Source organism: Odocoileus virginianus, chromosome 2 (genome assembly GCF_023699985.2).
Source record: "Odocoileus virginianus isolate 20LAN1187 ecotype Illinois chromosome 2, Ovbor_1.2, whole genome shotgun sequence".
Classification (NCBI taxonomy): domain Eukaryota; kingdom Metazoa; phylum Chordata; class Mammalia; order Artiodactyla; family Cervidae; genus Odocoileus; species Odocoileus virginianus.
In genome coordinates this window covers 78,120,341-78,143,617 of record NC_069675.1, presented here as the reverse complement: position 1 = coordinate 78,143,617, position 23,277 = coordinate 78,120,341, and the positions used below count along the sequence as shown (strand labels likewise).

Below are 23,277 nucleotides of genomic sequence, written 5' to 3'. Positions count from 1 at the left end.
GTCTCCAGCCTTTTTGGCCCCATGGGAGACAGTTTTTTCACAAAATGGAGAGTGGAGGGTGGGGGGAGATGGTTTCAGAATGATTCAAGCACATTACATTTGTTGTACTCTTTATTTCTATTATTATTATATCAGTTCCACCTCAGATCATGAGGCATTAGATTCTGGAGGCTGGGCTCCCCGGGTTAGGTTTTTCCCCTCTGGAAACTCACCTTTTGGAAAGATAGAAATTGAACAATTGATTGCACAGTTAATGCTGTTACTGTTGCCATGCAGGATAAGCATAAGAAGCAGTGAACTCGGTGAGGGGAGGCGAGCAGCAGGAGGGGCACCTGAAGAAGTTAAGTGCATGAGCTCTACTCTAGAGGAAACTTGAAATCACAACGGGGACAGGACACAGTTGAGGAAGCACTTGCGAGGTAGAACAACATGTGCGACATGTGCGACATCGCAACATGTGCAAAGGTCCTGAGGCAGCCACTTTGCACATTCCGGCTCTGCCACTCAATGAAGAGTAGTAACAGTGATGGGTTCTTCCTTCTGAAACACTGTGCAGAGGGTACATTTATTTTCTTCTTCTACTAAAAAACACATGTAATGAGGGTTACCATACACAATGAACCAGTTTGTCACAAAACAGAAGCTGAACTCTAGCCAAAGAAACTCTTAGGGTTTGGATTATAAAACTAGCAGAATCCCTACTAGCTCCTCCTAACCACCCCCCATCCTCAGACCCCAGGGCCAATCATTTCTGTGTTCCTTCTACACGAGGGTTAACTTCTGATGGGCCTCAGACTATAACTGTGCTTCTCAAATTTTCTGTGATGAAAGACTGAATTTAAAAAAAAATTCCATTATAACCTGATGATTTTATAAAATATAATAGAATGACTTACTAGGAAAATGATCATACACTTTGAGATCACAGCGCTATCATTTGCTGTACAATCTTCTAGATGCTTACTCGCAATTTCTGTGCTCATCTCGTTGCAAACTGATAGCACTTTGCACACCAGTCCTTCCCTTAAGAATCAGGATTATTCCTCATTTTCAAATCTTGTCTCATTGACCCCAGCCAGTCTCTCCTCCAGGAATACAACTACATCTCTGGAAATTGCTGACGTTTCCTGACTGGATTACCTCCCAGGCAAGAGGTTTCCCTGTGTTCAGTCCCCACAGCGAAAAGCAGGATCTCTAAAACCCTGAGAGGCGCTTATCTTAAGTCCTGGTATTTCCAGGACTTGCAGGGTAATCCCAGGTCTCCCTATTTCATGCCTCTTTTTTCCTCAAGACTTTGATATTAATGTAAAGGACCAGGATTCTCAAACCAGCAGATGTGATGGGCTGAGAAATCTGGGCCAGAGAGTCTCAGCATTCAATGGGGGACTGAAGGGCCTGGGGAGCTTGCCCAGGAGGCTTGTTTAGGCTTGTTGTTCTATGGGTGGGCTGGGAGTCTACACGGTGGGTGGGGTGGGAGGGGGTTGTGGGGGCCTCGTGCCCTGCTGGGGGGACTGGCGAGAACGACAAACTGAGGCAAGAGATTATAAGGCAGAAATGTGCAGGTCCCCGGAGGAGGTCACTTTAGGCAGATAGGCTGTGGACTTCTGTAGCGCTAGCGGCCAGGAACCTAGCCACGGTGAAGTCAGGGCCAGAAAGCAGCCTCAGGCAGCTCTGAGAGTGGGAGACACTCAAAGGATTCCAACTCGACTCCCATGACCCTCTTGCTGGCTCTTCTTCCTCTGTGTGTCTTTATGGTTTGAAAGCACTTGGGACTTAGTTCTCATCTCATGTGTCTTCTTACTCTATACTTTTCCCCTAGATTATCTTGCCTACCTGCATAATTTCAATAACTTCATCAAAACCTGTAATTTTCAAATTGTGTCTCTAACATACATTTTGATCTGAGCTCCAGGTGATATTGAATTTTCCATCTTGTGGATAATAGATTACTTCTCCAGAGAGAGAGTTGGCTCTGGCCTAAGGTCTGAGCTTTCCTGGCTTCTGGGGCAAGACCACAGTTCTGGGCCCTGGAACTCCCAGGGCTTCTTCTCATCAACTTCTCACTTGGAGCTTTGCCTTTGGAATATGGCAGTTAATATATTCAGATCAGCATAACCAACCACTGAGAACAGTCCTGACAGTTTCCCTTAAATATTGCCCAGTATTGAAAGGCCCAAATAAAAAGCCATTCTTTTGAATAAATATGCCATTTTGAGTAATTTCTTCTAGGAGTCATGTCATCTTGGTGTTCACATAGCCATACACCATAGAAAAAAGATGGCAGATTTTGCAGAAGGAAAAGAATATGGCGAGAACATGAAACTAAGATCATTGTTCTTGCTCAGCCTAAGCATGAACAGGAAATGAGTCAGAGGCTCCCATGAAGCAACCAGCAGCAGGAATAGACCCAAAATGATGATTTTTAATAATAGCTCCTGATTAAACTGAGCTTTTTTTGTTGCTGTTGTTATTTGAATGTTTTTGGTTCTAAACTGTCTCCAACTAGAAATAAAGTCTATAGACTGGGAAAGGGAAAAATGACTTCTCATATTTACTTTGAGCTACTTATCCTGTGTCATGGGGCAAAGTGGATTTGGGGGCTGAAGGAGAGAGGTCAAGTGTTCCAGCCTGAAGTGGAACTTGGTGTGTACTAGAACCAGAAACAGCTGAGTACGTCCTATGCTGGGATGTGGGGGCAAGGGGAAATAGGGTGGTTTCTGTTTTAAATTTGCATCTTTTTTCTTCTGAATTATAGTTACTATTTTTTTCTATTTTGTCCTTGCAGATATAGTCATCCATTTACTTAAAAACAAGCGCAGAACAGCAGTGCTAGTCACTGTGAATGCAAAGGTCAATGTGAGATCTTAAGGAACTTGATATCTGGAGGACATGTAACTGATGGATGAATACCTTTTGAATGGCAGGAAGGAAAAATGGTGGCTCATATTTCAAGGAAGACAAATCTATAAGTCTAAGGAGTGAGTTGGTAGGAAATAGTTCTTGGGCTCCAAAATCACTGCAGATGGTGACTGAAGCCATGATATTAAGAGGCGCTTGCTCCTTGGAAGAAAAGCTATGATCAACCTAGACACACATATTAAAAAGCAGAGACATTACTTTACCAACAAAGGTCCGTCTAGTCAAGGCTATGATTTTTCCAGTGTCATGTATGGATGTGAGAGTTGGACAATAAAGAAAGCTGAGTACTGAAGCATTGATGCTTTTGAACTGTGGTGTTGGAGAAGACTCTTGAGAGTCCCTTGACTGCAAGGAGATCAACCAATCAATCCTAGAGGAAGTCAACCCTGAATATTCATTGGAAGGACTGATGCCAAAGCTGAAGCTCCAATACTTTGGCTACCTGATGCAAAGAACTGACTCATTAGAAAAGACCCTGATGCTGGGAAAGATTGAAGGCAGAATGAGAACAGAACGACAGAGGACAAGATGGTTGGGTGGCATCACTGAAGTGATGGACATGAGTTTGAGCAAGTGCCAGGAGTTGGTGATGGACAGGGAATCCTGGTGTGCTATAGTCCATGGGGTCACGAAGAGTCAGACACGACTGTGTGACTGAACTGAAATGAGTTCATAATAGACCTGTTCAGAAATTATGGTGTATGAAGTATTGTGATTTATAAGAAATATATATTCGGTCATTCAGATGACCAAAATATATTTCTCATATATTTTTGGTCTTTATCCATGGTACCTGGTTCACAGTTCCCAAGACCCTTGAAATCTCCTAAGTGATAAGAATATTTTTTGGTATAATATTTGTTCTCTTATCCTCAGTTCTTAAAAAATTGCTTCAGAGCCTTAAAGATGGAATAGGTGTCTTGTTATTCACAATAAGTCCTTTCTCAACATAAGAGGGTTTATGTAAATGAAGTGACTTATGGAAAGCACATAATATTGAGGACTGGTTGCCAGGAAACCAGCATTAAATGGAGTGCTAGAACTTTCAGTCCTACTTATTGAACTCTAGGGAGAAGGGAGGAGTTGGAGATTGAATTCAATCATCAATGGCCAATGATTTAATCAACTTTATCTATGTAGAGCTCCCCTGGTGGTTCAGTGATAAAGAATCCTCCTGCAAATGCAGGAAACACAGGTTCAATCCCTGACACTGGAAGATCCCACACGCCGCAGAGCAGCTAAGCCTGTGCGCCACAACTACTGAGCCTGTTTCTAAAACTTATGAGCCACAGCTACTGAGCCCATGTACCACAACTACTGAAGCCTTCACATCATAGAGCCTGCGCTCTGTAACAAGAGAAGCCACCGCATTGAGAAGCCCGCAGATCATAAGGAAGAGTAGCCCTCACTCACTGCAACTAGAGAAAACCCTCACGCAGCAACAAAGACCCAGTGCAGCAAAAAAAAAAGAGTCATGTCTATATAATGAAGCCTTCATAAAGACTCAACAAGGCAGGGTTCAGAGAACTTATGGGTTGGTGAACACTTGGAGATTTGGATGGAGGTGAACCTACAGAAAGGGGAGGGAAACCCTCTGACCTTTCCCCATACCTTGACCTACATGTCTCTTCATGAGTTATACTCTTTTATAATACTCCACTAAACTGTTATTAGTAAGTGCAACCTTTCTGAGTTCTGTGAGTTGCTCTAGCAAGTTAATTAAACCCAAGGAAGGGGTTGTGGGCACCTCCAATCCATAGTTGGTAGGTCAGAAACATAGTTGATAACCTGAGCTTGGGACTCACATCTGAAGTTGGGGAGAAGGGGGCTTGTAGGACTGAGCCCTTAATCTGTGGGATCTAGTGCTCTCTCCATGTAGACAGAATTGAGTTGAATTTTAGGACCCCCAGCTGGTGTCCCAAGCTTTGCTTAGTGGTGTGTATATGGGGAAAAAAAAAACATTATTTCACCCATTGTAATTGGTCATCATAACTCAATGTTGGCGCCAACCATTGATCTGTCACTCTGTTATGATTCTGTGCTAGGGGATACATATGTTTAAGTCTTGGTCCCTGTACTCACAGAGCTGAGTCTAGGAAAGGTGGTTGATGGAGAGTCAAACCAACATGACAAACATGAAGATGATTGTGACGCAGAAAGCCCTCTGGAAGACAGACATTCAGAGACTGTGAATCCTAGGTGAGAGATGCTTGGCTCAGGAAGTTGGAGAAAACTTCCCAATGAAAGCGTGGGGATCCCTGAGTTGATTCAGATCTTTACTAGTTGGATAACATGGTTGCCCTTGGGCTTCCTGGAGTCTTATATAAGCTGCAGGAGCCCATTTTTCTTCACCAAGGGACTGGCTTGAGGTAACCTTCCAGTCTGGAGTCTGCCCTATGGACACCACTCAGTTTATCACACATGTAAGACTGAACTTTATTCCCTGGATGTGGGGCTCAAGGGTAATATACAAACCAACTTCCCAAGGCTCATTGTGTGCCCCAAATTGTGTTGTTTCTCAAGCACTTATTCCATGAAATATTTATTATAATTTTAGGAGCTGACAGAGGAGCCTGGCCTGCTGCTGTCCATGAGGTCACAAAGAGCCACATAACTTAGCAACTGAACAACAACCAAAGATTCTAATATTATTTCTACTTTATTTATGAAGAAATCTGGAGTAAGAGAAATGAAGCCTCTTGCAAAAACACCTGCCATCTGGCCAGAGACTGAACCATGGTACATAGGAGACTGAACCACGGTCTATTGGAATCACAAGTTTATACTCTCTGCCACTAAGATACATTGTGTTCCATTTTCGGGGAAATCATGATGTTTTGAACGTCCTGAACACTCACTTCCACTCAGAATTTCCAACCAGCTCAATCTTTGCCCTGGGTCCACCCTACAAGGTAAGAGGGAGTCTGGGTTCATATATTACAAACTCTAGTCCCAAGGCTTCAGGCAAAGGCCACCAAAATGAACAAGGATTTCACTCTAAGCCTTCCCCCAGAGTACCAAGCATGAAAGGGCGATACAGAAAAGAGGACTTTCTCCCTACTGCCCAAAGCTCTGAGTTGGTTAAGGAAATTGATAGAACAGGAGGGGCCTCTGAGCCCTGAGGTTTATTAGTCCCGTCTTTGAGCTTATCCAAAGTGTAAGCATTCCAGACAAAGGCCACACACCACAGGGCTGAGGCCTCACTGTTCTCCCTATGTTTGCCCCACAAGACAGATCCTGTGGCCTCAGAAAGAGTTATGAGCTCCAGCATCCTGTAGAGCAGGGAACAGACATCTCCCCTCAGTCAACTGCCCTCGACTTGCTGAAAACATGATTCATGAGAACTATTGCTTTCTTCAGAAGGACCCCTTGGCTCTGCTCTGAGCCCAGGAATAGACTGGCCACAATCAACTCCCCTGAAGAAGTGGTTTCCCCACCACATAACTCTTCCTCGTGAGGACAATGGCTTTTTTTCACTGTGGTAAAGGGGAAGTTTAACCAAAGGAAAAACTGAGCCCACACTGATAAAACAGCCAGGTTATCAAGGACACCAGGCATGGGAGCTGTGGCACCCTGGCCTTGTGGTGACTTCAGGAACATCCTTTGTATAGGTTTCCCAACTGCCTTTCAGCATGGAAGCGTCACCTCAAACTACTCCCCAGCCTTTCTCCATGTCTCACATAACTGTGCCTACCAGGGTTCATAATTATATGCTAGGCATATAACATGTGAAACAGTCCCCTTTCTGGGGGCAGTCTTGTGTGGTATTGCAAAGGCCACTATGACTTGGAGTTGACTGTTGAACACCTATGTTGTTCCAGAGAACTGTCTTAGACGCTCATGCTTGTTCTTCTATTAACTCCTCCCAAACCCCACCAGGAGAGCTGCGCTTGCTATTTTTAGAAGCAGGTTCAAAGAGTCAAGCAACTTTCTTAACACGGATAGTGACAGAGCAGGATTTAAACCAGGACTGTCTGATGCATAGGAATATACTTAGACCGTCCCCCAAATGTCTCTGTCTATTTTAATATGTGAACCAGGCCTCAGAGAAAAGGAAATAGAAAGCACATATGTTTTTGTGTAGCATTCAGACAAATTTGAAGTTTCCTCTAAATCAAAAGTATAAAGGTTTTTGGGTTAAGAAACAGAAATGTCTATGTGTTGGGGCTCCACACGGAGAGCTTTGTCCCTTGAGGTGACACCTTCACGAGGCAAGGAGAACTTTTGAGTGTGGTGATGAAGAATATTCTTTGTTTCCCCCCAAACTAGGGGAAAAAGTGACCCAAGACTGACTTTCCAACCACTCTTCCTTCCCAACCAACCATGGCAAGTCCCAGGGAGAGTCCCCCCCCACACACACCAGGATGCCATGTTCCCCTCACAGGTCAGGGTTTTAGCAGCAGAACCAAGAGGGCCCCAGAGATCACCTTGCTTGCCTTCCTGCTGTTGCCTCAGCCCCCTCCTAGCTTAACCACTTCACAGTGAAAGAGAATCCTTACCCATATAAACATATTTTTTTGTATTAATTCTACTAGACAAATTGACTAGCTGAATATTTATTTGAGATCTTATGTAGTAGGCACCCTTAGAGATTATACAAAATGGTCTTTAAGAATATGGGAAATTATTAGCATGTCTATTTATCTTCCTTAAATTTTTATTTGATATGTGGCTTATAATACGACAAATATAATATAACAGGACAGACAAGAGTATTAATTTTAAAAGGAATATACTAATATATATGCATATAAATGTATATGTGAATACACAAATGAAAATACAGGCACCTAATCCAAAAGTATTTTAAACAGATAGAAATTGAAAATGAAATTCCCTCAGTCATGTCCAACTCTTTGTGACCCCATGGACTATATAGTCCATGGCATTCTCCAGGCCAGAATACTGAAGTGGGTATCCTTTCACTTCTCCAAGGGCTCTTCCCAACCCAGGTATTGAACCCAGGTCTCCCGCATTGAAGACAGATTCTTATCAGCTGAGCCACAAGGGAAGCCCAAGAATACTGGAGTGGGTAGCCCATCCCTTCTCCAGAGGATCTTCCCGACCCAGGAATTGAACTGGAGTCTCCTGCATTGTAGGTGGATTCTTTACCAACAGAGCTATCATGGAAGCCCCATTTGAAATAGATAAATGTATATTATTATAAGAGCTTCAAGACAAGCTTCTTTTGCAAAGGACGATTGGAAAGATTAAAACACTGCATTTGTGTCTGACCCTAGGGAAGGGGCAAAAAGGATGCAGAAGGAAAATATGTTATTCGATATCAGGAAGATCCCCTGGAGGAGGGCATGGCAACCCACTCCAGTATTCTTGCCTGGAGAATCCCATGGACAGAGGAGCTTGGTGGGTCACAGTCTATAGGGTCACAAAGAATCAGACATGACTGAAGTGACAAAACACTCAAGTATAATAACAGCAGCAACATTAAATAAACAAATCCATTGTATAGACATTTAAATTGTCATTAGACATTACTATTTTTAATTATTTAGCTGTTATTAGTAGCAGTACTCTTTGTTATTGTTCAGTCATTCAGTCATGTCTGACTCTTTGCAACCTCACTGACTGCAACATACCTGGCTTCCCTGTCCTTCATCATCTCTCCAAGTGTGTTCAAACTCATATCCATTGAGTTGATGATGCCATCCAACCATCTCATCCTCTGTCGCCCTCTTTTCCTCCTGCCCTCAATCTTTCCCAGCATCAGGGTCTTTTCCAGTGAGTTGGCTCTTCAAATCAGGTGGCCAAAGTATTGGAGATTCATAGTTCTAGCTGTTCTTTTCTTTTTAGGAGTATCTGAGAAGTTACATCTAGAACATTATTTCTAAGAATTTTTCTGTATAGTGAAGGTCCAGCAATGCTTGGATGCTTCCCACATTCTCCCAACAAAGTCCCTCTATACTGCTCACAGTTTAAAGTTGAGAAAGGAGTGGTAGGAGTGGGTTGAGGTAGAGACCTCAAGCTCTTCTCCGGGCTGTGTGCTCCTCTTTCCTCTTATCCTTCATTCAGAGAATTGATGCCTTATGCATCCTCTTGGGGTCAGCCTAGGGTTCTCTTGCTCCTTTACCCCTGGTATCCACGTATTTGCAGATCATCAAAATGTCGTCTGGAGTCTAGCTTCTAAATATTCTGTCTGTTGCCTCCTCTGTCTCAGATGGTCTGATCTTACCACCCAGTCAGTCCACCATCATTTATTGCCTAGAGGAAAGCATTCTAACCTTACTCCCTGCTTCTCGACTCACTATTCAATCTCCATGCTACAGAGTAAACTTTCTAGAGCATAAACGTGATCCAGTTACTCCTGTTGTTGAAATGTCCCACATCAGCCCCTCATTCCCTGACTTGGTAATTATGCCCTCTACCTTCTGGCCCAAAGCCTGAGTTCCATTTGCTCTCTGCCATGCTACCTACATTCCAGCTGTACACCATGTCATTAACTTGTTTCTAGACCTTTCTTCAAAATGCCCGTGCACTCTTCCTTGTCCTTCTCTAATGCATAATCTTTCTAGTGCTTCCAAGTCTTGTTCTATATTATCTTTGTGACCATAGAAAGAACTGAAAACATCCTTTCCTGTGAGCATAAAGTGCCATAGCTGATACCAAGCTGCTGTTGCTATATATTTACATATATATGTATCTCCTCTAATAGACTAGAAGTTCCTTGAGGATCAGGTGCCAGATCCTATCATTACACTTTCCACCCCAGCAGTTCCATACAGTACTGAGCACCCCAATAGCTCAGCCAAATTCCTTCCTCCACTGCAGGTCATGACCCATGAGCCATGGCAGGACCCTCACTGGGAAGTTTAAGGGCACTCAGACAGGTAATGGCTCTTATTGGATCCAAACATAACTCACTCACTGCCAACATAGCTTCATTAAGGATTGAGAAACACATTGCTTTAGAATCCAGAAACAAAGCCCCCAAGATAAAGCATCAAAATTCTGGTCAAAGTAGCACTCCAGAGAGCCAGTACCACTCCTTCGCACTTGGGCTGAAAGATAAACACCTGTTCTCTATCCTTAACATCAACCAAACACCAGATGCTGTGCTGTGCTTAGTCGGTCATGTCCGGCTCTTTGCAATCCCATGGACTATAGCCCACCAGGCTCCTCTGTCCAGGCAAGAATACTGGAGTGGGCTGCCATGCCCTTGTCCAGGGGGTCTTCCCAACCCAGGGATCAAAACCATGTCTCCTGCATTGCGGGCAGATTCTTTACTATCTGAGCCACCAGGCAAGCCCCCCTCCCCAGGTATATGTGGGAATAGCAAACACTGTTGGAATCAGCTGGTACATATGGGAAAGGGAAACGGAAGGCAGCAATATGGAGATGCATTTCAGAACTTTCCTCATTCTGTGGATCTAAGAGCAAAGTTATTTGGAATGAAACTCCAAAAGGTATTTGGGAGGAGACAGCTAGAGAGGAGCTATCTGATTTAGGGGCATCCATTGATCATCTTCAGGATAAGATGGTTAGAATGATTTTCCTACCCTAGCTGCTACTTTTTAGATTCTCTCATGTACTCTTTCTTCCTGCCTCTTGGTCACTCAGCCCTCAAAGTTGTGTCAGTTCCTCTATTGGTTTTTAGCATTAAGTCCAGATGATGGGAGAGAGATGGAGCTGGAGGAGGAAGAAACTAAGGCCATTAAAGTGGAGCCCACTTAGCTGGCTAATTCTCATGCTTAGACTCGATTGTAAGGCTTTCAGAAACTTTACCAGTGAGGACAAGGGATTGACCAGTACTCTGAGAAATCAGTCCCAGCTGCTGCCAAGGACTCCTTGGCCCCAGCTATAACTCAATGGGTGGGAGAATCCTGCATAATTCCTTCCTTCCCTCTGACCAGATCTCTGTGGCCTCATCCATGGACTGGAGGGATGATGCTTGTCTTTTGAAGCTAATAAGCTGTCTGCAGCTGGAATGTTGGCTGAGCCCTGGTGTCTGGTTGGCTATATTGAAAGCAAGAAAAGAATCTTGGGTGGATTTAGGACTGCTGTATATGGCTGTATAGACTATGTTCTGCTCAACTTTAGGAGATGACCTTTGCTCAAATGCTATGTGATGATAATCACGGAAAATCTACTCTAAGTGGAAGCCCCAGAGTTGAGCGGTGCAAGAGCTGCATAAGTGAGGAGTACCATTGCCCACAGAGAGCTTCAGCTATGCCAGAGCAATCCTGGACCTCTGGCAACCTAACTTCCTTGGTTTAGCTGGACGAACTTAATTTCTGGTTAGAAAGGATACACATAATCTCTGAGGACATTTTCTTCTAAAATGAAAACTGAGACCTATGTTTGACAAAAGACTTTTCCTGGGAGATTCCACAAACTGATATTGGTGTGCATAACAAAATCCAACAAACAAGACAATTTAAAGAAAGTTGTTGGTGCATTGGAATTTTGGGGGTAACATGGACTACAGATAGTTATTACTTAGTATTTTTGGAGTGTTGAAGCTAATTGATAGCAAGGATCCACCACTGCATGAAATGTGTGGCTACAAGGATACCACAAACCAGACCTTAACCCTCTAACCAAGCCAGGCAGAGTTACTGGTCTTGCCCCTGGATCTAAGGAAGGTCTCCAACAAGCTGAGCATGGAAAGCATCTCCGAGCCAAAATACATCCATGATGGAGTATATTCTCGGCCTGGATGTGACTCAGACCCCTGCCCAGATCCTTCTGCTCTCCCCATCTGAATCTCTGCCTTTTCTTTTCTCAGTCTGAACAAACTCTGTGTGATCTCATCTTTTCTCATGGCTTCAATTACAGGAAGTAAGCTAATGATTTCCACAAGTGATCTTACCTCCAGCCCAGGTTTCTCCTCTAAGCCCCAGAGTCACACCTCTAATCAACCAATGTAGTTCCTCATTCAAGTTTGACTCTGTGACCCCATGGACTATAGATCGCCAGGCTCCTCTGTTCATGGAATTTTCCAGGCAAGAATACCAGAGTGGGTAGCCATTCCCTTCTCCATGGACAACTCTAGTTGAATGTGCCATACTCAAACCTCATTCCCTAAACTCACTTTATCAAGAGAAACTGATTTCTTTTTTTCCTTGAATCTGTGAACAATCAGCTCTCAGCTCGGAGATAAACTGGTGAGAGATACATGATTCACACTGACTCTTAAAATTCCCAATCTCCTCCATTCTACAGATGGGGAAAAATGAGACCTGGGATTGACTGAGCCCAGAAGGTAAAAGTCTTAGATAAGGCCATTTCTAATAAGTAGTATAGTTGTGCTCTAAACCTACATTTTTATGAAGCCCAGATCTATACTTTTTCAGCATAAGACTCTTAAAGAAGGTAGACTTAAGTTACAATAAGTCATTTAACCATATTGGCATTTACCATAAGGACATTCATTGGGAGCTTTAGAATTGTGGAGGATAAAGGACAAGTTTAAGTATTAGTTGAAATATTCATCATGACCGCAGCTCTCTGGATTTTGGGTAGCAGTTACTGCCTCGAACCACCAATTCCAGGCAAGCAGCCTCCAGAATTTTGGCTTCAGGTGTGTAAAGGTAGGCCTCAACAACAACAACAACAACAACAACATCAAAAGTTTTCTCCCACCAATACTTAAAATTTACGGCCAATAGAAATGTCAAGGAATGTGTTGTCTTAGGGAAATTGCATTTACTTACGAAAAACCTAAAGTTTGCAAGGGGATATTTTAAAAAGGCTTAAGACATATCTGTTTTGTACTTCAAAAGCCATTTGGTCCTGGGTCCAGCAGGCAAAGTGGTTATTATGGTTCCTTGTGGGAGAAGGCTGGTGAGACTGGAATGTGCCCAGTAAATACGAAACCCCATCCGCAGAGCTCTACTTGCTCCCACCATTCTGGTGAGGCTAATTGGAGGAGAGCAACCTTTTTGAGAAAGGAAAGAAATTTCTGGATTTGAAGCAGATGTCTGGACCTTGCTGAATCTACAATGCAGGCTTTTAAAGGAAATATTGCAATAATTAGGAGTCCGGTTTGAAGTCAATGTGTTGCTGTAAAAATTAAGGATGTTTATAACTGTGGGAAGGTTCTCTTTAAAAATCCAATTCTGACTCCAATTTGCTAGCAAATTGCATCCTGGCCCCATGGAAAGAGTGATCTTGGGACCTGTTTCATAGATCAGGATCCTCTTTGTCCGATGCAGTGGAGGATATTCATTGCTGTTTATGAAATGTAGATAGGAATTCTCATGCATCATCAAGAACATGTGTGGAGTTTTAGAATGCCAGAAAGATAGTTGGACATTTGGAACCAAAAAGAATGTTTTCTCAGTTGATTTTTTTTTTAAATAAAATGAAGATTAAAAAAAAAAAAAGCCAAACAGAAAAGAAGACTTGGCTTTCCTTGTGTGGTCCCTGGAATGGGAAATCTAGTATTTGCTAAAATTACCACAGTTTCTCAGATATTGGTTAGTCATGAAACACCAAATTATACTCAATTTCAGGTTATTCAAGGACAAGAAATTAGACAATGTATGGATTGAGTTTCCCTGCAGTCATGGATAATTATTAAGGATCAGGAAAAAATAATTTGATTTGCATATGCCAGAAAGGAAAAAGGAGTCTTAAATTTATCATCAGTTCAGAAAAAGACTTTCAGAAGAAAACACTGTAGGGAAAGAAAATTGGAGTTAAATATATCTGAGAGCAAATCCAGTTTCTATTACTTAGCAGTTTTGGGACCACATATTTTTCAAACCTTGATTCCTCAGCTATATTGGAGATAGTAATTAATACCTACCTTTTATTATTTTGAGAGCTGGTTTTACTAGGGTGTGTAAAGCACTTGGGCTTCCTGGAGTAGCTCAGATGGTAAAGAACCCACGTGCAATGCAGGAGACCTGGGTTGGATCCCTGGGTCAAGAAGATCCCCTGGAGAAGGGAATGGCTACCCACTCCAGTATTCTTAACTGGAGAATCCCATGGACAGAGGAGTTTGGCAGGCTACAGTCCATGGGTCTCAAAAAGTAAGACACAACTGAGCAATTAAGCACACAGTAAACCACTTTTCATGGCATGGGCATACTCTCTATGGGTGCATAAAAATAGTGACACCCCCCCAACATACTCACAACACACATACACTCTCCCAACACACATTGCTTTATTGCAAGGCTCTGATTCTGTATTCACATATTAGTAGGTCGATGTTGTCATGGCTGAAACAACATAGCTTATGGCAGTTCAGAGGGGAAAGGAGGGAAAGTATAATTGTTGTTGTTGTTCAGTCACTAAGCTGTGCCTGACCCTTTGCAACTCCATGGATTGCGGCACACCAGGGTTCCCTGTCCCTCACTCTCTCCCAGAGTTTGCTCAAACTCATGTCCATTGAGTAGGTGATGCCATCCAACCATCTCATCCTCTGCTACCCTCTTCTCTTTTTGCCTTCATCTTTTCCAGCATCAGGGTCTTTTTCAATGAGTCAGCTGTTCAGAAAGCATATTAGAGACAGCTAAATGTTCCCTAGTTTTCCATCTTTTTGTAATAGAATCCCAAGTTCTAGTTGGTGGCAGGATTGTTTAGCTAGAGGCGACCTTGCTTGCAGTGAGGTATGCCATGTGACTGGATACTGTCTGAAGAGATGTGGGTAGAAGAGATGATATGTGTAATTTCTACATCATTCCACTTGCCCTCTACTTCCTCTTTCTTGTCCCCTGTGAGTAAGAATGTGTACACAATGGTGTTGAGTATATTTTTTTCTGTAAATAAAGGCAACACCTCAGTGGAAGATGGGACACCAAGATGGAAGGAGTCTCAGTCGCTGGGTGACTATGTTTCCTATGCCTCAGGGACCATCTATCACTTCAGACTTCCACATGCAAGAAAAAGAATAAAGTTATTTTACTTTAGTCACTTTTATTTTGCTCTTTGTTAAAGCACTTAGATTTACATTTCATTACAGAAACTTATCTTTATTGTGCTCTAAAACACAAATTAGATCATGTGAGTCCCCTCCTCCGGAAAATTCTGTAGTCCTTCATTGCTCATTAGTGAAGTTCATTTAGGGTGCCTTACGTGTGACTGGGCTTCCCAGGTGACTGAGTGGTAAAGAATATGCCTGCCAATGCAGGAGACACAGGAGATACAGGTTCAATCCCTGGGTTGGGAAGACAACCCACTCCAGTATTCTTGCCTGGTAAATCCCATGGACAGAGGAGCCTGGAGGGCTACAATCCATGGGATTGCAAAGAGTTGCACATGACTGAGCATGCACGCAGGTACGTGTACATATGTGACTGGTGGCAGAACGAAGAATGACCCAACTCTGTGGCAGAGAAGAGACCAGCCTGGCTGCAGTGGTGGGTGGACATTGTTAAACAAAGGAAGAATAAAACCACCTATGAGGGGCTTTATTTGATCACAAAGCAACTTCAGACTGTTAGGCTTAGTAAGTAATTCTCAGGATTTTTATCTGGCCAGGCTGAATATGAAATCATTCTGTTTGGTTAATTTATTCATAGGCCCTGATTTTTCTTTCTTTTTTTTTTTTTTTGAGGTCCCTTTTGACCTCAAACCCTCATACTCTTTTGAGTATGCAAATACATTAGTACTGGGTTTATTTTTCAAGCCCTGCCTCAAAGGTCGCTTGATTGTTTTTTTTCTTCCTTCCAGTTTTATTGAGATATAATTGACATATAGCACTGTGTAAATTTAAGGTGTATAAATAGCATAATGATTTGACTTACATCATGAAATGACTACCCCAATAAGTTAGAGAATATTCATCAATTCATACAGACACAAAATTAAAGAGAAACCATTTTTTTTTCTTTTGTTGAGAACACTTAGAATTTACTCTCTGAACAACCTTCACCTATAACATACAGTGATGTCAATCATATATCATGTTTACATTGCATTGATCAGTTTGGTTCAGTTCAGTTGCCAGGCCTCCCCTGTCCATCACCAACTCCCAGAGTTTACTCAAACTCATGTCCCCTGAGTCGGTGATGCCATCCAACCATCTCATCCTCTGTCATCCACTTCTTCTCCTGCTTTCAATCTTTCCCAGGATCAGGGTCTTTTCAAATGACTCAGTTCTTTGCATCAGGTGGCCAAAGTACTGGAGTTTCAGCTTCAGCATCAGTCCTTCCAATGAATATTCAGGACTGATTTCCTTTAGGATGGACTGGTTGGATCTCCTTTCAGTCAAGGGACTCTGAAGAGTCTTCTCCAACACCACAGTTCAAAAGCAACAATTTTTAGGTGCTCAGCTTTCTTTATAGTCCAACTCTTATATTCATACATGACTACTGGAAAAACCATAGCTTTGACTAGATGGACCTTTGTTGACAAAGTAATGTCTCTGCTTTTTAATATGCTGTCTAGGTTGGTTATAACTTTCCTTCCAATGAGCAAGCATCTTTTAATTTCATGGCTTCAGTCACCATCTGCAGTGATTTTTCAGTCCCCCCCACCCCCAAATGTGGTCCACTGGAGAAGGGAATGGCAAACCTCTTCAGTATTCTTGCCTTGAGAACCCCATGAACAGTGTGAAAAGGCAAAAAGATAGGACACTGAAAGAGGAACTCCCCAGGTCGGTAGGTGCCCAATATGCTACTGGAGATCAGTGGAGAAATAACTCCTGAAAGAATGAAGGGACAGAGCCAAAGCAAAAACAATACCCAGTTGTGGATGTGACTGGTGATAGAAGCAAGGTCTGATGCTGTAAAGAGCAATATTGCATAGGAACCTGGAATGTTAGGTCCATGAATCAAGGCAAATTGGAAGTGGTCAAACAGGAGACGGGAAGAGTGAACGTCGACATTTTAGGAATCTGCAAACTAAAATGGACTGGAATGGGTGAATTTAATTCAGATGACCATTATATCTACTACTGTGGGCAAGAATCCCTTAGAAGAAATGGAGTAGCCATCATAGTCAACAAACGAGTCTGAAATGCAGTGCTTGGATGCAATCTCAAAAATGACAGAATGATCTCTGTTCATCTCCAAGAAAAACCATTCAATATCATAGTAATCCAAGTCTATTCCCCAACCAGTAATGCTGAAGAAGCTGAAGTTGAATGGTTCTATGAAGACCTCAAGACCTTCTAGAACTAACACGCAAAAAAGATGTCCTTTTCATTATAGGAGACTGGAATGCAAAAGTAGGAAGTCAAGAAACACCTGGAGTAACAGGGAAATTTAGCCTTGGTGTACAGAATGAAGCAGGGCAAAGGCTAATAGAGTTTTGCCAAGAGAATGCACTGATCACAGTGAACACCATCCTCCAACAGCACAAGAAAAGACTCTATACATAGACATCACCAGATGGTCAATACCGAAGTCAGACTGATTATATTCTTTGCAGCCGAAGATGGAGAAGCTCTATACAGTCAGCATAAACAAGACTGGGAGCTGACTGTGGCTCAGATCATGAACTCCTTATTGCCAAATTCAGACTTAAATTGAAGAAAGTAGGGAAAACCACTAGACCATTCAGGTATGATGAAAATCAAATCCCTTGGGATTATACAGTGGAAACGAGAAATAGATTTAAGGGACTAGATCTGATAGACAGAGTGCCTGATGAACTGTGGACGGAGGTTCGTGACACTGTACAGGAGACAGGGATCAAGATCATCCCCAAGAAAAAGAAATGCAAAAAAGCAAAATGACTGTCCAAGGAGGCCTTACAAATAGCTGTGAAAAGAAGGGAAGTGAAAAGCAAAGGAGAAAAGGAAAGATATACCCATTTGAATGCAGAGTTCCAAGAATAGCAAGGAGAGATAAAACCTTCATCAGTGATCAGTGCAAAGAAATAGAGGAAAACAATAGAGCAGAAAAGATTAGAGATCTCTTCAAAAAATTAGAGATACCAAGGGAACATTTCATGCAAAGATGGACTCAATAAAGGACAGAAATGGTATGGACCTAACAAAAGCAGAAGATATTAAGAGGTGGCAAGAGTACACAGAAGAACTAACTATACAATGAAGATTTCAGGACCCAGATAATCATGATAGTGTGATCACTCACCTAGAGCCAGACATCCTGGAATGTGAAGTCAAGTGGGCCTTAGGAATTCCACTGCTAGTAATTATTTACTACTGGAAGCTTACTCCTTTGGACCACCTTCATGTAATTCTCTCTTTCCTCTCTTCCTCATTCTGACGATATGATTATTAAAAACTTCTCTCATTGCATTGAATTATTTCAGTCACATTGAATTGTGAGTTCCACAATGTTCCTCAGTATTTAATTACTTGTTCGTTAACTCAGAGTTCATTAATTTAGCAGAGTCTTATTGAGCAGTTACTTGGTGCCTGGTCTGTATTAGGTACTGAGAATGAAAGTGAAAGTGTTAGTTGCTCAGTCATATCCAACTCTGCGACCCTATGGATTGTAGCCTGCCAGGTTACACTGTCCATGGAATTCTCCAGGCAAGAATACTGAAGTGGGTTACCATTCCCTTCTTCAGGGGATCTTCCCAACCCAGGGATCGAACCCAGGGTCTCCAGCATTCCAGGCAGATTCTTTACCATCTGAGACACAAGGGAAGCCTATACCCATAAAAACTAACCCTTATTGTCATGGAATTTACAATCCAGAATCTTTAATACTCATTGTCAGTAACTTGTCTTTCCCTTCATGACACGTCTTTGGAAAGTGCTGTAAATGAGAGATAACCTTTGTCTCTAGGAAAATATGATCCACAGTTATTATTAAGTGTAAGCCTCAGTTGGTTCTACCTTGTAACAGATAGTCCTGTTGCACGCTTGGCCCCATCACTAGACAGTGAGTTCTTTGCTAGCGGAAACCATGTTGAATTTATCTCTAGTTCTCTTCCTCTTCACAGCAAATAGTTCTTTCCTGTGGATGTACATGTGGGCTCAGTCGTGTCTGACTCTCTGAGACCCCATGGACTACAGCCTGCCAGGCTCCTCGTCCATGGGATTTCCTAGACCAGAATACTGGAGTTTCCATTTCCTTCTCCAAAGGATCTTCCCGGCCCAGGGATCAAACCTGCGTCTCTTGTGTCTCCTGCATTTGCAGGCAGATTCTTTACCACTGGAAGCCCATATATTTCAGGCCTAGTGCGTAGTAAATACTCTACAAATGTTTGCTGAAATCAAAGCTATTCAATGAAAGATATTCTTTCAAAATGAAACATCTCCATTCTACAAAACCAGAGCTACAGAAAGAACCACTATTTATTTCTCATTGAGCACCAAAGAATTAAGGGAATAATTTTAAAACAAAAAATTATATCTGCTCCAGTGCTACTGCTCACTTTTCCTTCACAAATAGTAATGCTGCTGATGCTAAGTCACTTCAGTCATGTCCGGCTCTGTGCGACCCCATAGATAGTAATAGATGGTGATTATTCATTCTTCTCTTTGTTTTCCAGGAACACTTTCTTTTGTATTGGATTGGCCAAAATGTTTAACCTGAATTAACTTTTTGGCCAATCCAATGACTGTTAGAATACTCAAGTGGTTTTCAGTTCATTTCAGTTCAGCCGCTCAGTCGTGTCTGATTCTTTGCGACCCCAGGAATCGCAGCACGCCAGGACTCCCTGTCCATCACCAACTCCCAGAGTTTACTCAAACTCATGTCCATTGAGTCAGTGATGCCATCCAACCATCTCATCCTCTGTCATCCCCTTCTCCTCCTGCCCCCAGTCCCTTCCAGCCTGTTCCAATGAGTCAACTCTTCACGTGAGGTGACCAAACTATTGGAGTTTCAGCTTCAGCATCAGTCCTTCCAATGAACACCCAGGACTGATCTCCTTTAGGATGGACTGGTTGGATCTCCTTGCAGTCCAAGGGACTCTCAAGAGTCTTCTCCAACACCACAGTTCAAAAGCATCAATTCTTTGGCACTCAGCTTTCTTTGCAGTCCAACTCTCACATCCATGCATGACCACTGGAAAACACTTCATATACAAAGTGGAAACTGAAGTGCATGGATAAAAGTTATTTTGAAAATAATTTTGATTTTAAAAATATTATTTTCAAGATAATTTCAATTTTCATTACCAAAATTCTCATTTACACAAAAGAGAAAAAAAATTCATGTCTAAAGACACTCTTAATTCTAACTCATTTTGTTCAGAAAAGAATAAAATTAGAAAATGTCCTTAAAATGCATTCTCATATTCTAACAAAATACCAACTATAATACTATATTAATTTTTTCAACAATGTAAATCAAGTCTGATAGATAGTGACATATATAGGCCAGAGCAACACTGCCTGTAAGATATAGCAATTTGTCTAAACTCCCAACCAATAAAAAGAAGATTGAAAAACTAATCTCAACGATTGAGTGTAAAGAAAGTCTTAAGATATCCTGCCGAGGTCCAAAGAAATACCTAAAGAATGCAGAGATAGAAACATTTGCCTAGTATTAGCCTTAGTTACACATAACATTGTTAGCAATTACCCAAAGTATGAAGACCAATGAACTAACTTAGGCTTTTATTGGTGACTTAAAATTTCACTTGAAAGGGAGAAAAAAAGTCAAAATAGTTGTCACATTAGAGGAATACTCAATGGTCTTCTTTATTTTTTTAATTTTATTGTAATGTTTATTTACAGTGTTGTGCTAGTTTCTGCTGAACAACAAAGTGAATCACTTATACACATACACATATCCATTCTTTTTTAGGTTCTTTCCCATATAGGTCATTAAAGAGAATGAAGTAGGGTTCCCTGCGCTGTATAAAATGTTCTCACTAGTTATCTGTTTTACATATAGAGCACATTTATGTCAATTCCAACCTCCTGATTTATTCTTTCCCCCTTGGTAATCGTGTTTGTTTTCTATATCTGTACTCTATTTCTGTTTTGTAAATATTATAAGTTTATTTGTACCAATTTTTTAGATTCCACATGTAAGGTGATATCATATTTGTCTTTTTTCTGACTTCCCTCAGCATGTCAATCTCTAGGTTCATCGAAGTTGCTGAAAATGGCATTATTTTGTTCTTTTTTATGGCTGAATAATATTCCATTGTGTATATGTACCACGTCTTCTTTATCCTTTCATTGATTAATAGACACTTAGATTGCTTATGTGTCTTTGGTATTGTAAATAGAGATGCTGTGAACATTGCTGTGTATGTATCTTTTCAAATTATGACTGTCCTTGGATATAGGCCCAGTGGAGGAATTTCTAGGTCATATGGTAGTTCTATTTTTAGTTTTTGAAGAAATCTCCATACCATTCTCCATAGTGGCTGTGACAATTTACATTCCCACTCAACAGTGTAGGAGGGTTCCCTTTTTCCCAGACTCTCTGTAGCATTTACTGCTTGTAGATTTTTTGATAATGGCCATTCTGGCTGGTGTAAGGTAATACCTCTCAATCCTCTTCTTTAACATAAGATGTTCCTTCTGCTTAGACAATTAAAAGCACTTCTTAATTGATCTCCCTGCCTCCAAATCCCCTACATGCAATCCCTCCTGAATATTGAGGCCAAAATGAACTGTCTAAATTACAAATTTGACCTTGTTCTTCTTCTTAAAATCCTTTAAAACTCTCCATCACTTTCAGGTTTCACAAGATAGTATATATCAGTGGTTTCCAAGCCTGGTCCAAGGGACCAGAGCTGGTCCATACTGTGGTGTTTTCATTGGTTCATGGCTAAATGAGACAAACAAAGGGCAACATGGCAAATAAAGCTTATTCAGCCTATTAAAAACAGTGTTATTTTAAGGTTAATATCTGTCTGACTTTTTTGAAACTCTTTGTTTCATGAGATAATGTTACTGGTAGTCTTTTTTTTTTTTAATTTTTTAATGCTTTTTTTTTGTAAATTAAAAAATTGGCCTGACCAGGGCTCTATGAACTTTATTGCTGCTTGAGCCTCCAAGGTCCTCCGTTTGACCATGCAGACCTTTCTGAATCTCTGCCATGTTCTCCAGCAGAGGAACTAAGCCAGTCTCAGGAAAACGGGGACCCTTCTCTGATTGAAAGTGCCCAATTGTCCTTGGAACTGGGCTGGAATCACTCTGTTTTCACAGAGGCGGACGCTTTAGGTGTAGACTTATTCTACCCACCTTTACAGATGAGGAAATGGGGACACGGAACAGTCAGCTCTGTTTTTACAATGTGATTGCTAAAAAGGGGAAAAGAGGAGAGGTGAACTTAAATAATGGGGATAATCTTTATCCCCACTGTCTAGAAAAGTCCTGGCACGTAGGGTCCAATTGGCAAATGTCTTGAGTATGTGAATGATTTTTCACTTTTTATCATTTAAGATATAGTTTATTATTTTTTATGACAATAATGTACTATGCTTTATGAATTTCATACATGCTTAAAAAGTAAAAAGAAAGAAAAAGTGATTTGAAATTCTTCCACTAAGAAGTAACCTTGTGTAAGCATTTTGATGACCATCAATGTACACATTCATGGTAAACATACACTTCTTCCACAAAAATGTTATACAAAAGAAATATGAAACATGATTTCCATAACCTACTTTTTCACTCAACAACATCTCATGGATAACTTTTCCAACAAAAAATTATAGATCTGAACATTGCAATATTAAAAAAAATCAGATTATTGGGTCATTTGGATGTACCATGGTTTAGCTAACTGTTTCTTTAACAGCATCCTTCAAATACTGATACTTTTTTTTTTAATTTTTCACTTAGTTCAAGAATATTTTATAACTTTAATTGTGGCTTTTCTTAAACAGAGGTTATTATCTTTACATCTTTAAATATTTGGGTGATTTTTCAGATATGATTTTGTTATTGATTTCTAGTCTGACTCTGCTATCGTCAGAAAGCACATGCTTTATGATTTCACTTTGCGTAAATATTTTAAGATGTTTTATAACCCAGAATATGATGTGCCAACAAAGGTCCATCTAGTCAAAGCTATGGTTTTTCCAGTGGTCATGTATGGATGTGAGAGTTGGACTATAAAGAAAGCTGAGTGCCAAAAATTGATGCTTTTGAACTGTGGTGTTGGAGAAGACTCTTGAGAGTCCCTTGGACCTCAAGGAGATCTAACCTGTCCATCCTAAAGGAGATCAGTCCTGGGTGTTCATTGGTAGGACTGATATTGAAGCTGAAACTCCAATACTTTGACCACCTGATGTGAAGAGCTGACTCATTTGAAAAGACCCTGATGCTGGGAAACATTGAGGGCAGGAGGAGAAGGGGACAACAAGGATGAGATGGCATCACAGACTCAATAGACATGGGTTTGGGTGGACTTGAGAATTGGTGATGGACAGGGAGGCCTGGCGTGCTGTGGTTCATGGGGTCGCAAAGAGTCAGACACGACTGAGCGACTGAACTGAACTGAACTGAAGTGGATATTTTATGTACACTTGAACTTAATTTGTATTCTGCTACTTTTGAAT

At 41.4% G+C, this 23,277-nt stretch overlaps 1 long non-coding RNA gene across 1 annotated transcript in view; it reads left to right on the top strand.

Moving 5' to 3' along the window:
* The first annotated feature begins 3,968 nt into the window (after window positions 1–3,968).
* Window positions 3,969–23,277, top strand: part of LOC139029944 (uncharacterized) — a 45,493-nt gene continuing 26,184 nt past the window's right edge. Inside the window, exons 1-3 of the long non-coding RNA XR_011482275.1 lie at window positions 3,969–4,453; window positions 4,965–5,118; window positions 5,477–5,831. This is a non-coding gene — a long non-coding RNA (uncharacterized lncRNA). The remainder of the gene's footprint in view (window positions 4,454–4,964; window positions 5,119–5,476; window positions 5,832–23,277) is intronic.